Source organism: Gopherus evgoodei, chromosome 7 (assembly GCF_007399415.2).
Source record: "Gopherus evgoodei ecotype Sinaloan lineage chromosome 7, rGopEvg1_v1.p, whole genome shotgun sequence".
NCBI classification, from domain to species: Eukaryota; Metazoa; Chordata; order Testudines; family Testudinidae; genus Gopherus; species Gopherus evgoodei.
In genome coordinates this window covers 96,880,327-96,895,870 of record NC_044328.1, presented here as the reverse complement: position 1 = coordinate 96,895,870, position 15,544 = coordinate 96,880,327, and the positions used below count along the sequence as shown (strand labels likewise).

Sequence of the window (15,544 nt, the reverse complement as noted above, 5' to 3'; positions counted from 1 at the left end):
CTTGGGGAGACTATTGTGGTTCAAAAATAGAATCAGTTGAACTCCTTTTCTTTTAAAGTGGTCTTTATAACACTTTTATTCTCAAGTATTCAGTATTTTGGTTTTATTTATTAAGAATTGTTGCTTTATCTGTTGTAATTTGGTGAGTCTATAGATGGGAGCTTTTTGTGTTATTAGAGAATTATTTAAAAAGCTGGGATTCTACTTTCTGCAGTGAGTATTTTTAACAGGAGGAGGTCTATCAGGGATGCTTATTTTATACTATTGACACTCCGTGTAAATAAATAACTGCATTAATTTTATAGACAGGTTGTATTCTTCTCCCCACCCAACAGATGGTCTATGTATTTTGGTTTGCAAGCTCATGCAAAGCCACTAAGTGTGGTATTGCACCCAGCACAGAGGGGCCCCCATCCTCTGTAATATAAATTCAAAACACTAATATTTAACCTCTGATACTTACAATGTGGCTTGGGATAGGAAGCTTCAGGTGGTTGCCCATTTCAAATTGCCCTGCAGAGTGAAGATTAAACTATTTAAGCTGGTAGTGTGGACCAGGGCTCAGTGAAAAGTAAGTCACAGCAGGTGCCCCACAGCCTTTAAATCTTGAGGCCACGCCTCTTCCTGTTGAGGCCACGCCCCCTCAGGACTTACTTTCACCTCTGCACCTTTTCAATACTTAAAATATCAAACTAGGGATTTAAAGGGCTGTGTCAAGTGGGATCCCTGCAGATTTAGGCGCTTGTCTACATGGGAATAGATCCTGCCATGGCTATAGTGGAATAGCTTTGGCAGCAGAGTAGTAATTTTGGGGAATAAAGTTGCTTTTATTTGGAACAGTGTCCATGTGGGTGTGGGGGTGCTTATACTGAAATAGCTAAGCGCAGTGGTTACCCTGCTTATAGGAGATCAGTCAATTCTCCCATGCAGACAAGCCCTTAGACTGCAGGTTTTGGGGGTCCCAGCACCCAGCTCTGAGCTGCTCAGTCTCTAGAGCTCACCTCATTTTGGCAGCTTCCTCTCTCTACCGTTGGAGCTGTGGAGCTCTGGCGCCACCTGCTGGTTGTGATTTCAAAGCTTTGTGGAAAAACAGATAACTGCAAGGGAGGGGGAAGCAACTCTCTCACTGAGCTCTGGTCCACGCTACCAGCTTATGCTGGTATAAAATGCGTTCCCTGAGCGATACATTATATCGACCTAGCCCCCCGGGTAGACTGTTTTCTCCTATGGACATACCTACTGCCTCTGGGGCAGCGCTGTAAGTCTGAGCACTTGCCTGGGAAAAATCAATGATTGTCTTCCCTTTATCAAGGAAGGAAGATCTTAAACAGTACTTAATTTGTAATGAAAGAGGTGCCGGGGCTCAAGCAATTTTTTTACATTCATAACTGATGCAGCAAGCCCAGAAGTGCCAGAACTATGAACTGCCAAGTCTAGAGGTCCTGGGGCTCAGCCCTGGCAAGCCCTAGCACACATTAAGCACTGATATTTACCCTACTCAAGAGCCTGAGCCTGTACACCTGACCCAAACAAGTCTGTAGGCCCAACACAGAAGACAGACAAGTTAGAGCAAGAGGAAAGTGAAAGAAATGTTTGTGTTTTGGTGTAAGGGGCACAAGGGAGGATGGGATGTCCTCTGAACCAATATTTTCTTCACTCTACACACATCTGAGTGCTTGCTCATATCGATTCCAATTAGGTGTGCACGCGCTGCATGCATGCTCGTCGGAAGATTTTTACCCTAGCAACACTCGGTGGATCGGCTGGGCGCCCCCTGGAGTGGCACCACTATGGCGCTGGATATATACCCCTGCCGACCCACAGCCCTTCAGTTCCTTCTTACCGTCCATGACGGTCATTGGAACTGTGGAGCGCGGCTTTGCTGATCTCCACATCCCTAGCTACTCGTAGTTCTTTACTGTTATTGTGTCTATAGTTCGAGTTCTTGTAGTTATAGTTAGTCCTTATCTTTTAGTTAGTGTATATAGTTCAGGGGGGGGATCAGGGATTAGCCCCTTTCCTCCACCCTGGTGCGGGCCCATGCCCAAGGCACTGGGATTCAAACAGTGCTCGGCGTGCCAAAAGCCGATGCCAGTAGGGGATCTCCACGACTCCTTCCTCAAGTGCCTAGGGGAATCCCACCTTCCTGATAAGTGCCGCATTTGCAAGTCCTTTAAATCAAGGACGAAGAAGGAGCGGGACTTTCAATTAGACTTTCATGGAGTCGGCACTTAGTCCTGCAGCGTCAGTGCAGAGCGCCCAACAGACTGCTTCGGTAAGGAGCGCCCCTCCAGCACCTGACCACTCTGGTACCAAGAAGGAGTCCCGGCACCGACCCTTATCGGCACCGACATCTGCTCAGCACCGCTCCCTGTCCCCGAGACCTGGGAAGCAACATAGTGCCTCAACTTTGGCTGCACGGAAGGAGTGCTCTTCCAAGATGGCTCATCTGGCACCATTATCTGCTGCGGCACCGTCGACTGCGACTCCACAGATTGCGGCTCTGCCAAGCTCAGCACCGTCGATTCCAGTCCCACAAAGGCCGTTGAGTCCGGTTCCTGACAGCTCCCTGACTCATGCTGTGATAGAGCTTGGCCTCTCTTCTACGCCGGAGACCTTCTCTACGGCAAGGGAGCTCATTGCAATGACGGAGTCAACATGGCTGCAACCCCGGCACCACCGGAGCAGGTCATACAATCCGTCGGCAAGCCGGCCATGGTAAGACCTCCTTCCATTGGCCCACCAGAGAGACGTTGTTCAAGATCACGGTCTTACAGATGCTCTCGATCGTGCCGTTCCAGCTCCCGGCACCTCTCTCCATCACGGCACTGGTCGCACTCACGGTACCATTCTACATCTCGTTCACCGAACAGATACTCCTGGTACCGATCCAGCTCACGGCACCGATCTCAGCACCGTGTATCCCGTAGTCGCTCCAGACGAAGGGACTTGAGATCTCGGTCGACCTCCCTGCACCGATACGGTAGAAGGTCCCAGCCTTGCTCGCGGTGCCATTATAGCTCCCGGTACTGCCCCAGTCCCGAACGTCGAGATCAGTGGTGCCCTCTCAGGGCCTATTGGCACCGCTGTGGTCTTCCAGACACACATCGGTGTCCTCGCAGGCTGGTAGTGCACCCGATCATCAGGAGTGTGACTCTGACGTCCCCAGCCATATATTCTCGGAGGGACAGAGCCACGAGCAAGGGCCTCATCACTGGTCCTTCTGGACACTGTGACCATACCACCAAAGCCAAGGTGCACCATCAGTGGCTCAACGGTCGGCCCCATCAGAACACCGGGCACCAGAGGTGACAGTAAGCTGCCCCCCACCCACAGGCATGGACGAGGCGCCAATACCATCTGCACTCGCCAAGGTTCCACTGGATGCAGATGATGCCCATCAAGGCCAGGAGCCACCACAGGACCCTTTGGTCCCGGGCCTCTCCTCCTCCTCGCCTGATGAGGCAGTGGTGGGGACATCCTCCTCAGGCCCTCCACCAATTGACCTCAGGGCCCATCAGGACCTTTTGTGCCGAGTGGCCCAGAATATGAACTTGCAGGTGGAGGAGGTCCCTGAAATAGAGGACCCGGTCGTGGACATCCTATCGGCTGACGCACCTACTAGAGTCGCTCTTCCGTTCATCCGCACTATACAGGCTAATGCGGATACCAGGCTAATGCAGACTAATGCAATCTCCAGCTTCAATTCCACCTACAGCAAGAGGAGTAGAGAGGAAATATATGGTCCCCTCAAAGGGGTACAAATATCTCTACACTCACCCATCTCCTTGCTCTCTAGTTGTCCAATCGCTGAACAAACGGGAGCGTCATGGCCAGCCAGCCCCGGCTCCTAAGTCAAAGGAGGCTAGGCGTATGGACCTACTAGGCCACAAAATATACTCGGCTGGGGGCCTCCAGCTTAGGGTGGCGAACCAACAAGCCCTCCTAAGTAGGTATAACTTTAACACTTGGGTGTCCCTGGGGAAGTTTACGGAGCTTCTTCCCCAGGAATCCCATCAAGAATTCATGGCCCTACTTGAGGAGGGTAAAAATGTAGCGAGAACCTCCCTCCAGGCCTCTCTGGATGCAGCAGACTCTGCAGCCAGAACTCTGGCGTCAGAAGTGACCATGAGGCATATCGCCTGGCTCCAGGTATCCGGCCTTCCCCCTGAATTGCAACAAACTATTCAGGATTTACCCTTCGAAGGCCAGGGCCTTTTCTCAGACAAGACTGACCCCAGGTTGCAAAGCCTGAAGGACAATCGCATTATAATGCGCTCACTGGGTATGCACACGCCAGTGACCCAACGCAGAACCTTCAGGCCCCAGCTACACCATCCTTATGCCCAGACTAGGCCGCGTCAGGATGTCACTAGAAGGCGTGGCAGGGGAAATCGTCGGAGACAGTCTGGCCCTCAAGGAGCTCAAAATCAGGCACCCCCTAAACCACCAGCGGGGCCTAAGCAGAACTTTTGATGGGACGCCCGAGGACGGCCCACGAGTTACCCCACCGGATCCTTTCCCTTTTTCAACTGCCTCTCCCGATTCTTCCCTGCCTGGTCCCAGCTAACTTCAGATCGCTGGGTCCTGCGCACGGTGGAAGAGGGATACCACCTCCAGTTTGCCTGAACCCCGCTTTCCCACCCTCCCTACCCATCCCTCTTCAGGGAGCCCTCTCATGAGCAATTCCTCCTACAAGAGGTCCAGTCGCTCCCAGCCATGAGAGCCATAGAGGAGGTGCCAAAGGACACAAGAGGCAAGGGGTTTTATTCCCACTACTTCTTAATCCCTAAGGCAAAGGGAGGTCTACAACTGATCCTAGACCTGCGAGAACTCAACAAATTCATGATAAAGCTGAAGTTCCGCATGGTATCCCTGGGGACCATTATCCCATCCCTGGATCCGGGAGACTGGTATGCCGCCCTCGATATGAAGGATGGGTATTTCCACATCGCAATTTACCCACCACACAGACAATGCCTCCGTTTTGTGGTCAACCACCAACACTTCTAGTTTATTGTACTTCCGTTTGGCCTTTCTATAGCTCTGTGTGTCTTCACAAAGTGCATGGCTGTAGTTGCTGCCTCCCTCTGCCGTCGAGTACACATCTACCCGTATCTCGACAATTGTCTCATTCGAGGGACTTCCCAATAGCAAGTATTACAGCACCTGTACATTGTCAGAGACCTCTTCAGGAGCCTAGATCTCATGATCAACACGGAAAAGTCTACCCTCATGCCTTCGCAGAGAATAGACTTCATTGGAGCGGTTCTGGACTCCAATCTGGCCAGAGCCTGCCTCTCGCAGTCGCATTTTCAGACAATGGCTTCATTAATCCGAAGTCTTCAAACCTTCCCAACAATGTCGGTGCACACCTGCCTCAGCCTAGTAGGTCACATGGCCTCCTGCACTTTCGTGACCAAGCACACCAGGCTACGCCTCCGTCCCTTCCAACCTTGGCTTGCTTTAATGTACCAACCATGCAGAGACAGCCTGGACTCGGTGCTCACTATCTCCAGGAAGGTTCTGGGCTCCCTAACCTTGTGGCTAGACCCCACTCGAGTCTGTGCAGGGATGCCATTCCACCCACCACAACCCTCGATGGCCCTAATCAGGGACGCGTCATCTCTGGGTTGGGGTGCCCATCTCGGGGGACTCCGCACTCAAGGCCTCTGGTCACCTCAAGAACTGGCTTTACACATCAATGTGCGGGAGCTGAGAGCAGTTCGCCTAGCATGCCAGGTGTTTCGAGACCATCTCCAAGGCCGTTGTGTATCAGTGTTCACGGACAACACAACGGCCATGTTTTACATAAACAAGCAGGGCAGAGCATGCTCCTCCCTCCTTTGCAAAGAAGCTGTCCACCTTTGGAACTTTTGCGTAGCCCACTCGATCGAATTGATAGCGTCTTTTCTCCCAGGAGTCCAGAACACCCTGGCAGATCACCTCAACAGATCCTTCCTGTCTCACGAGTGGTCAATTCGCCCAGACGTCATCCATTCTGTTTTCCGGAAGTGGGGGTTTACCCACATAGACCTATTGGCCTCCCGAGAGAACAGGAAATGCCAGGTGTTCTGCTCCTTCCAGGGACGCTCCCCGGGCTCCCTCTCAGATGCATTCCTGATCCCGTGGAAGAGGCATCTACTTTATGCCTTCCCACTGTTTCTACTCATCCACAGAGTCCTACTCAAACTCCCCCTGATCCTTATTGCTCCAGCGTGGCCGAGGCAACACTGGTACACCACGTTGTTCGACCTCTCAGTGGCAGACCCGATTTCCCTGCCACTCTGGCCAGACCTCATAACACAGAACTTCGGCAGGCTTCACCATCCGGACCTGCAGTCCCTTCATCTCACAGCTTGGTTGCTGTGTGGTTGAGCCAGTCTGAATTGCGTTGCTCTGCCTCGGTCCAACAGGTGCTCTCGGGCAGTAGGAAGCCTTCCACTAGGATGACATATCTCGCCAAGTGGAAGCGTTTCTCCTATTGGTGCGCTCAGCATAACTTAGTCCCCAGGCAGGTATCCGTTTCCACTCTTCTGGACTACCTCTGGTCCCTAAAAGAGCAGGGCCTAGTGGTCTGTTCCATAAAGGTGCATCTGGCAGCCATTTATGCCTTCCATCCGGGGGAAAATGACCGATCAATCTTCTCTCACCCTATAGTCTCAAGGTTCCTCAAAGGACTGGAACGTTTGTATCCTCAAGTTAGACGCCCGATCCCCTACCTGGGATCTAAACCTGGTGCTAGCCAAGCTTATGGGTGCTCCTGTCGAACCACTGGCTACCTGCTTGCTGCTGTACTTTTCCTGGAAGACAGCCTTCCTCATCACTATTACTTCGGCGAGATGAGAATCTGAGCTTTGGGCTTTGACAGCGGACCCCCCCGTGCACTGTATTCCAAAACGACAAGGTACAGCTGCGACTGCAGCCCTCTTTCCTCCCTAAGGTGGTGTCTGCCTGTCATGTCAATCAAGACATCTTCCTCCCAGTCTTCTTCCCAAAGCAGCACACATCGCGTCGGGAACAACAGCTACACACCCTGGACGTCCGCAGAGCGCTAGCCTTTTATATCGAGAGAAGCAAACCCTTTCAAAGGTCACCTCAGCTCTTTGTAGCTGCCGCGGACCGGATGAAAGGCTTACCAGTCTCTTCCCAAATGGATTTCATCTTGGGTAACATCTTGCATTTTCACACGCTATGAATTGGCTCATGTTCCAACTAGCCACCTCACCGCCCACTCTACTTGGGCGCAAGCTTCATCTGCTGCCTTCCTGGCCCACGTCCCCATCCAGGAAATATGTCAGGCAGCTACCTGGTCATCGATTCACACCTTTGCTGCACATTACGCATTGGTTCAACAGTCCAGAGATGATGCAGCATTTGGCTCAGCAGTTTTGCACTCTGCAACATCTTGCTCCGACTCCACTGCCTAGGTAAGGCTTGAGAATCACCTAATTGGAATCGATATGAGCAAGCACTTGAAGAAGAAAAGACGGTTAATCACCTTTGTAACTGTTGTTCTTCGAGATGTGTTGCTCATATCCATTCCAAACCCAACCTCCTTCCCCTCTGTCAGAGTAGCCAGCAAGAAGGGACTGAAGGGCCATTGAGTTGGCAGGGGTATATATCCAGCATCATAGTGGCGCCACTCCAGGGGGTGCCCAGCCAACCCACCGAGTGTTGCTAGGGTAAAAATCTTCCGATGAGCATGCACGAGGCACGCGCGCACACCTAAATGGAATGGATATGAGCAACACATCTCGAAGAACAACAGTTACAAAGGTGAGTAACCATCTTTTTTATTGTGTGGGGAAAAAAATAAAGTCAGCAGCTGATTACTGCACATGCTCAGATGCACCAGATTTTTTTTTTTTAAAAGAATACCTTAAACAAAGACGCAAGTTGTGGGCCATGTCAACTTTAGGGTGACGTCACAATAAACACTTCGACACATGAGTATCTAGGCCATTGAGTTTTAAAGTTACTCACATGCCTAAATATCTACAAGAAAAAGGGATATTTAAACACCAACATTAGAAAAGTGAACTACCAAAAATATGCCCTGGCTTTGTTTGTTTTTTGTTTGTTTTGGTTTTTTGTTTGTTTTTAACAGAATATTGCTTGGAAGATGGGAAACATTCATAGAATTATAAGGTTCATAGAATTATAGGACCGCAAATCTTGATTGAGATCGTGCCTGGAGCAAAGCACTGACAATCAGTCATCAGATTTTGTTTTTAAAAATGCCTTCAGGTAATGTCTACAGCTGTTGATCTTCAATCCAGGCACTTTATATATAAAAGCAAAACCTCAAAAAAAGGGAAATCTGGACAAAATTCTCAGAAGTTGGGGATCCAAAAAAATGAAGGCACCCAAAAATAAGTGGACTCTTGGCAGAATTGCCAACCGTTGAATTCAAAGAATGAGGAGTTAAATTCTAATTGACCTTCACCCTGCAATTTGAGTTCAACTGTTGGTCAATAATATTTCAGGGCAGCTGGGCCCTTCTGCCAAGTGTCCACTTATTTTTGGGTACCTTCATTTTTGGATGACCCACAAAGCTTGAACACATCCTCAGTGTCCTTCCCAGACTGATTTTGGTTTGTTAACTTTTACTCCTAGGGGAATTCTGCACCACGGTGCGATGCAGAATTTGCTTAGAAATTAATATTATGTGCAGAATTTCCTTCCCTTTCCTCCCCCCAGAAATGGTGCAGAGCCCAACTTGGAAAAAGAAGTCAGTGCCGGGAAGGGGGAGGGAACTGCCCTGAAAGAAGGAGGTGGTGTGCAAGAAACACCTTACAAGCCTGAGATCCAGCATCAGGCTGTTTCTCCCTCTGGATCCCTGGGCTCTGGAGGTAAGGGTGTGACAAAGTGGGAATGTTCTTAATGTATTCTTTGAATACTGAGTGGGGAGTATTGACCTGGGAAAGTTGCAGGGGAGTTTTGCTGGGACTGTCTGCATGGGGGATGGGAGACTTTCCTTGAGTGAGAATACCTGAGCACGTAACATAAGAAACCAGGAAGGGGGTTATTGGCCCGGTGACACCTGTGCCTGGGAAACTGGACAAAGGCTGGGGGAGGCTGAGTGAGACGGCTGGAGGGAGTTTCAGTTTGGAGCTGGTTGGGAAAATGGAGGGGAGCCCAGACGGGGCTCTGGCCTCCTTGCCACCCCTCCCCCCCGATGGGCCTAACTGAGGAGGTCTTGACTCCGTGATAAGGGGGTGCGAGTGTCTGGGCTGGGGGCATGGCTGGGCTTTGGTGGGGAGGGCAGTGCGGGTGTCTTGGCTGGGGCAGGCCTGTGGCTGGGCTCTGCTGGGGAGGGTGTTTGGGCTGGGGGACGGGACCCTGCAACCAGGCTCTGCTAGGGAGAGGGAGTGTGTGTTTGGGCTCTGGGGGTGGGGGGGCCATGTATGCACGCTCAAAAGCTTGTCTCTCTCACCAACCGAGGTTGGTCCAATAAAAGATATTACCTCCCACACCTTGTCTCACTAATGGTTGACGAGGCAGTTGGAAAGAAAGCTCAGAAATGGAACATCCCTCCATGCAGTCAGTTCCTCTTCCTGGGAACACTCTCTTCCTCCCCAGCTCTGCTAGCATCCTAATCTGAGGGCTTTCCCACCCTGAACCATGAGCTGGAGCCTTCTTTCCAAGACCTAGCTTCTTCCACATAAAACAGAAGCGTCTCTCTGCAAAAGGTAAGGTCAAGAGCATTAAGATCATCACTAGACACTCAGCCATGCTGCACCAAGAGCTGCTCCATCTCTACCAGGTTCCTCTTCTTCTGCTGGGCACAACTGTGCACCCGCAGTCCAGCACCTGCAGTTCTGCTGTCTCCCAGGGGCTATGACAGGGTTTACCCAAGATCAGCCTGTGACGTTGCACTCCATATGCTTTATGGAAGCATGCCTATGAATATGACACAACTGGAATATGCTTATGCTAAATACCCCTTGTATGGTGTCATTAGTAAGCTTGTAATCTACTAAGTGTGTTCATCCTATTTGTTTGCATGTATTATTTCTATACCTGGAGTTAGGAGAATAAGATATAAACTTGTATCACTGATGTAAACATATTAAGTGGAGGCCATTAAGGGTGCTCCAGAAACAATTAGTTCTAAATGGCCTTAGTTACTTGAAAACCTTCCTGTGTAGGTGTGGGCCAGCCCATGGGGAATGGAGACTGGGGGTGGGAGCAGTGTCTTACAGTGACATGTGACCATGTCACCTGATAATAGAATCCATCTTAAATCTGGTACTTTTCCATTTAGAAAGAAGGGTGGGAACCCAGAGAGACAAAAGATTCCCGCCATGTGCCAAAGCTACAGAAAGGGGTGGAGCAGAACAAAGGGGGCTACCACTCATGAGAAAACCCCTGCTTACCACTTGAGATGTCTGCTGGAACTAACAAGGACTGTACCAGGGGAAAGGATTGGGCCCAGACTAGGAAGGCGTCTAGTCTGTGAAAGAAGTTTATCGGAACATCTCTGAGGGTGAGCTATTACCTGTAATCAGTTTCTTAATGTATTAGGCTTAGACATGCGTGTTTTATTTTGCTTTGTGACTTACTTTGTTCTGGCTGTTATTACTTGAAATCACTTAAATCCTACTTTTTGTACTTAATAAAATGACTTTTGTTTATTAATAAACTCAGAGTAAGTGATTAATACCTGGGAGAGCAAACAGCTGTGCATATCTCTCTATCAGTGTTATAGAGGGCGGACATTTTATGGATTTACCCTGTATAAGCTTTATACGGAGTAAAACGGATTTATTTGACGTTTGGATCCCTTTGGGAACTGATTGGATCCCATTGGGCGCTGGAGCCAGGTAACCTGCTGAGCTGTTTTCAGTTAAGTCTGCAGCTTTGGGATGTGGACCAGACCCTATGTCTGTGTTGCAGAAGGCTAGTATGTCTGGCTCCACAAGGCAGGGTTCTGGAGTCCCAAGCTGGCAGGGAAAATGGGCTCAGAGGTAATTTCAGCACACCAGGTGACAGTCCCAAGGGAATCTCTGTGACCGAATCCATCACATAGCCATCTTTCAGAAAACACAGAGCATTTAGGACAAAAACATTACGGACAAAACATTCCATAAAACAATAAACAGTGCACACGTGCTAGCGTTACCAGGTATTACTCATCAGCCTCATGGAATCCTGGTAAGTCCATACATAAATTGCCAGTCCATTATGCCAGAATGCCTCACCTCTAAGTCAATTGAGGCTGACGCTTAAATTTGATGCTATATAGGTGAAAACTACCCCCTCATTAATCACACAGGGAGAGGATGATAACAAGCCTGATTGACTGAGGCAGATCAAAGATGATCAAGGATGATCCAGGAAACAAAGGCTCAAACCGTCCCCAAACACACAAATCGAACTGACCCTGTGTCAAGGTTCCCTCCCTACTCTAAACTCTGGGGTACAGATGTGGGGCCCACATGAAAGACCCCCTAAGCTTATATTCTACTACCAGCTTAGGTTAAAACTTCCCCTAGGCAAAAATTCCTTTCCTTGTCTTTGGACAGTATTGCTACCACCACCAAGTGATTTACACAAAAATTCAGGGAAAGGTCACTCGGAATCCCTGCCCCCGCCCCAAATATCCCCCCAAGCCTGTTCACCCCCTTTCCTGGGAAAGCTTGAGAATAATATACCCAATTGGTTAGCAATGTGAGCACAGACCAGACCCTTTCTCTCAGGACACTGAAAATCAATCAGGTTCTTAAAAGAAGAACTTTATTATAAAGAAAAAAAATAAAGAATCACAGCTGCAAAATCAGGATGGAAGGTAACTTTACAGGGTAATAAAAAGATTTGAAACACAGAGGATTCCACCCCTGGACTCAGCTTCACAGTTACAAAAACAGGAATAAAACTACCTTGGTAGCATAGGAAAATTCACAAGCCAAACCCAAAGATAACCTAATGCATTTCTTTGCCTTAATAGTATTAAACACAATAGCATTCATCACCATGCAATTTTGACAGATTTCCAAGCCCCTTTTAGGGCTTAGGTCTCACCTTCCCTCCTCCCATTTCCGTAGGCACAAAAGTGTGGCGCTGTCGGCCATTTTGAAAAAATGTTTGTGTGTATGTGTTTCACTAGGGGAAGTGTTGTGTATGTTGGTGGTTGGTGACATGAAGAGAAAAAGGTTGAAAGAAGAGTATGAGAGAGTGTAAAGAGGAAAAAAGAGTTTTAGTAAGGTTTAGAGGAAAAAATGGAAATTTGTAAGCAGAGAGGTACGTTATTGAAGAATAGAAAGATTTTTGTTTTGAAAGGGTTAGTTAGTTTGAAAGAAGAGAGATTTTTAGTGAGTTTGAGTAAGGAGAGATGATGGTAAAGGCTTAGTTTGGCAGGCAAGTAAAGAATAGAAAATTTTGAGATACTGTGAAAGTTGTATTAAATATCAGGATGGGTTAAGAAAAAAGTTAAATAATATTGAAAACTAGGTTTATAAAGGGAATTTACTAAGGCAAAACCTGTTTGGGAAGCACAGGATAAAAAAGCATTGAAACTATTCAATACCAATGTAGGTTAAGAAAAAAGCATTTAAAAACATTAAAAACTAGGTTTAAAAAGGGAATTTACTATGGCAGAGCCTGTTTGGTAAGCACAGGGTAAAAAAAGTGAATAAAAACATATTGAAACTATTCAATACCAGTGTAGGTTAAAAAAAAAAGAGAGAGCCCCCTTTGCAAAGGGCAAAGATAGACAGCACATGGTGGATCAAAAAGAGAGAGAGAGAGAGAGAGAGAGAGAAAAAATGACATTGGCGCCAAAGTGTTGCGCCAACGGCCATTTTGAAAAAATGTGTGTGTGTGTGTGTGTGTGTGTATGTATTTGACTAGGGGATGCGTTGTGTGTGTTTGTGCTTGGTTACATGAAGAGAAAAAGGTTGAAAGAAGAGAGTGAGAGAGTGTAAAGATGAAAAAAGAAAGTTTTAGTAAAGTTTAGAGAAAAAAGGAAAGAAAGGTTATTGGATGTGATTGAGTAAGAAGAGAGGCTGGTAAAGGCAGGTTATTCAAGCACAGAAAGATAGAACTTAAAGAAAAAAGGAAATATTTGTTTTTAAAGGGTTAGTTTAAGAAAAGAGTTAAATAATATTGAAAGCTAGGTTTAAAAGGAGAAAGGCAAAACCTGATTGCTAAGCACATAGATAAAAAGTGAATAAAAATGCATTTAAACTATTGAACACCAGCGCAAGGTAAGAGAAAAAGCTTTTAATATTATTTAATAATATTAAAAACAATAAAAATAGATTTAAAAGGGGAAATTTACTAAAGCAAAACCTGTTTAGTAAGCACATGGCCAAAAAATATAAAGGGATACTAAGAAAAAAGCATTTAAAATGATTAAAAACTAGGTTTTAAAAGAGAATTTACAAAGGCAGAGCCTTGTTTGGTAAGCACAGGGTAAAAAAGTGTATACAAAAAGCATTGAATCTATTCAATACCAGTGTAGGTTAAGAAAAAAAAAGAGCGGTTAAAAGAAAGAACAGGACAAGAAAAAAGAGCAAAGAGCAAAGATAGAGAGCACATGGTGGAATCAGAATGAGAGAGAGAGAGAAGCAGGCAGAGTCTGTTTGGTAAGCACAGGGCAAAAAAGTGAATAAAAGAGCATTCAGAATTAGGGTAGGTTAAAAGAAAGAACAAGACAAGAAAAGGGAAAAGAGAGCCCCTTTGCAAAGGGCAAAGATAGACAGCACATGGTTGAGTCAGAGAGAGAGAATGAGAGAGAGAGAAAGAATTCTCACCTTTTACAGTCTTTCTGCAGAATGAGGCAACTTTTCTGGTTCAGATCCTCTCAGACTTGTTATCACCGCCTGTGGATCGGCCCAATCAGAGGTGGTTTTACAGCAGCGTCATAGAATTCATTTTCCTGAACCAATCCTAGAGTCCCAAGATTTTAAATAAGAGCCAAGTCCCTCCTTTCCCCCTTCCCCTCCCTTTTAACTGTTTTATTCTTATTTAAAGAAACAGACCTCCCAGCATTTTCCCGCCATGTAGACCTTTCACAGAGGGGTTTTTATAAAAGTTAAATCCATAAGGTTTTAGTAACAAACAATTTTAAAAAGTTTTCCCCCTAGGTTTTAAACTAACAGAGGTTATTTTTTTAGTAAAAACAATGTGAAACTGCAGCAAAGCACCTGTTAGCAAAGCAGCCTCTGTGAGTCAGTGGATCACAGAGAAGGAGTTTGCTTCTTTACCTGCTTTTTAACAAACACAGGCTAAAGTTACATTAAGTTTTGTGAAGGGATAATGACTTGAAAAGACAAACCTAAGACACAACCCTTTTGTATGTGTTGTAATAAAAAAAGAGCAGGCAGAAGCACCTTAGGTTTAAACCCCCAGGTTTTTAGTAACAGACAGTTTATAGTCCCCTTATTTTGTAAACCAGTGGATCAGAGAGAAGAAGTTTGTTTCTTTCCCTGCTTTTTGACAAATAGAGGTGAAAAGCTTGTATAGGAATAAAACACTTGAAAAGACAAGCCTACCTGAAGACCCATATCTTCATTTAGTCCCTTAGGCATAGGTGTTTCAATAACACGTAAGTCTGCAGAAACAACCCAGGCTTAAAAACACAGGAAGCTTGTTTATGAAAGTTTTCCCCTAGGTTTCAGGCTAGCACTGGTCATTTTTTTTAGTAAGGACAGCAGGCTTTTGCAGCAAAGCAGCTGTCAGCAAAAACAGTGCCTGTGAGTCAGTGGATCACAGAGAAGGATTTTGCTTCTTTACCTGCTTTTTAACAAACACATGTTAAAGTTACATTAAGTTTTGCAAAGGGATAATGACTAGTAGGTCTCTCGTCTACTGTTTCATATTATTTAATGCTGTACATCACCTAGGGTTACAGTTTACATAAAAGTGTTTTATAAAAGCAAAACAAAACAAAATATATTCTCTAGGGCCTTAGACAAGGTAATAATCAACAATATTGTAACTATTGCTTTGCAGTCCTTGCTACAATGTATCTTTTAGCTTGTTTTTGTTAATATTTGTGACAGGCCGTAAGATGGGGGGAGATAATACCTCATAAAGTGGAAAAGTGCTTTCAAACAATAAATGCTTGCCCATGCTAAAGCATAACAACTTACACAGACAGGCTGCCTACAAAACTGTTTCACTAAAAGAGTTATCAACATACCCCTTAAAATTCAGGACAGCTTTCTTACCCCCATGGCCTGATCTCTGTGGCTCTGGCTTTTTTTAAAAAAAATGTTGTCCTTGGTTTAGATTTTAAACAACAGTTGAAAAAAAGGGGAAGGGGAGGGGAGGAGAAAAGAGTGTGTGTGTGTGTGTGTGTGTAGAGCAGGGGCGAGGAAGGCTCCATATCTCTGGTAAAAAACAGCTAGCTTTTTTACATAAGCTATTTTTTCTTGTGTTTTTTTGTATAAATCCAAACTTTAAAAAGCAATCTTGAGTTGTTGTTTTTTTTAATTAAAACACATATGTAAACTCCCCTTAGTTGCTAGTTTTCATATTCTTACCCAGTTATTGTTTTGGTACTTTATAAACACTATTTTAAAAAGAACAGGCT

General features: G+C 46.4%; 1 long non-coding RNA gene across 1 annotated transcript; it reads right to left on the bottom strand.

Annotated features, from left to right (window-relative positions):
• Positions 1-13,769: 13,769 nt before the first annotated feature.
• LOC115655449 lies at positions 13,770-14,645 on the bottom strand. Its single transcript, XR_004001393.1, has 2 exons — positions 14,502-14,645; positions 13,770-13,896 (listed from the first exon to the last, which is right to left on the bottom strand). It is a non-coding gene; the product is annotated as an uncharacterized LOC115655449 (long non-coding RNA).
• Positions 14,646-15,544: the final 899 nt, after the last annotated feature.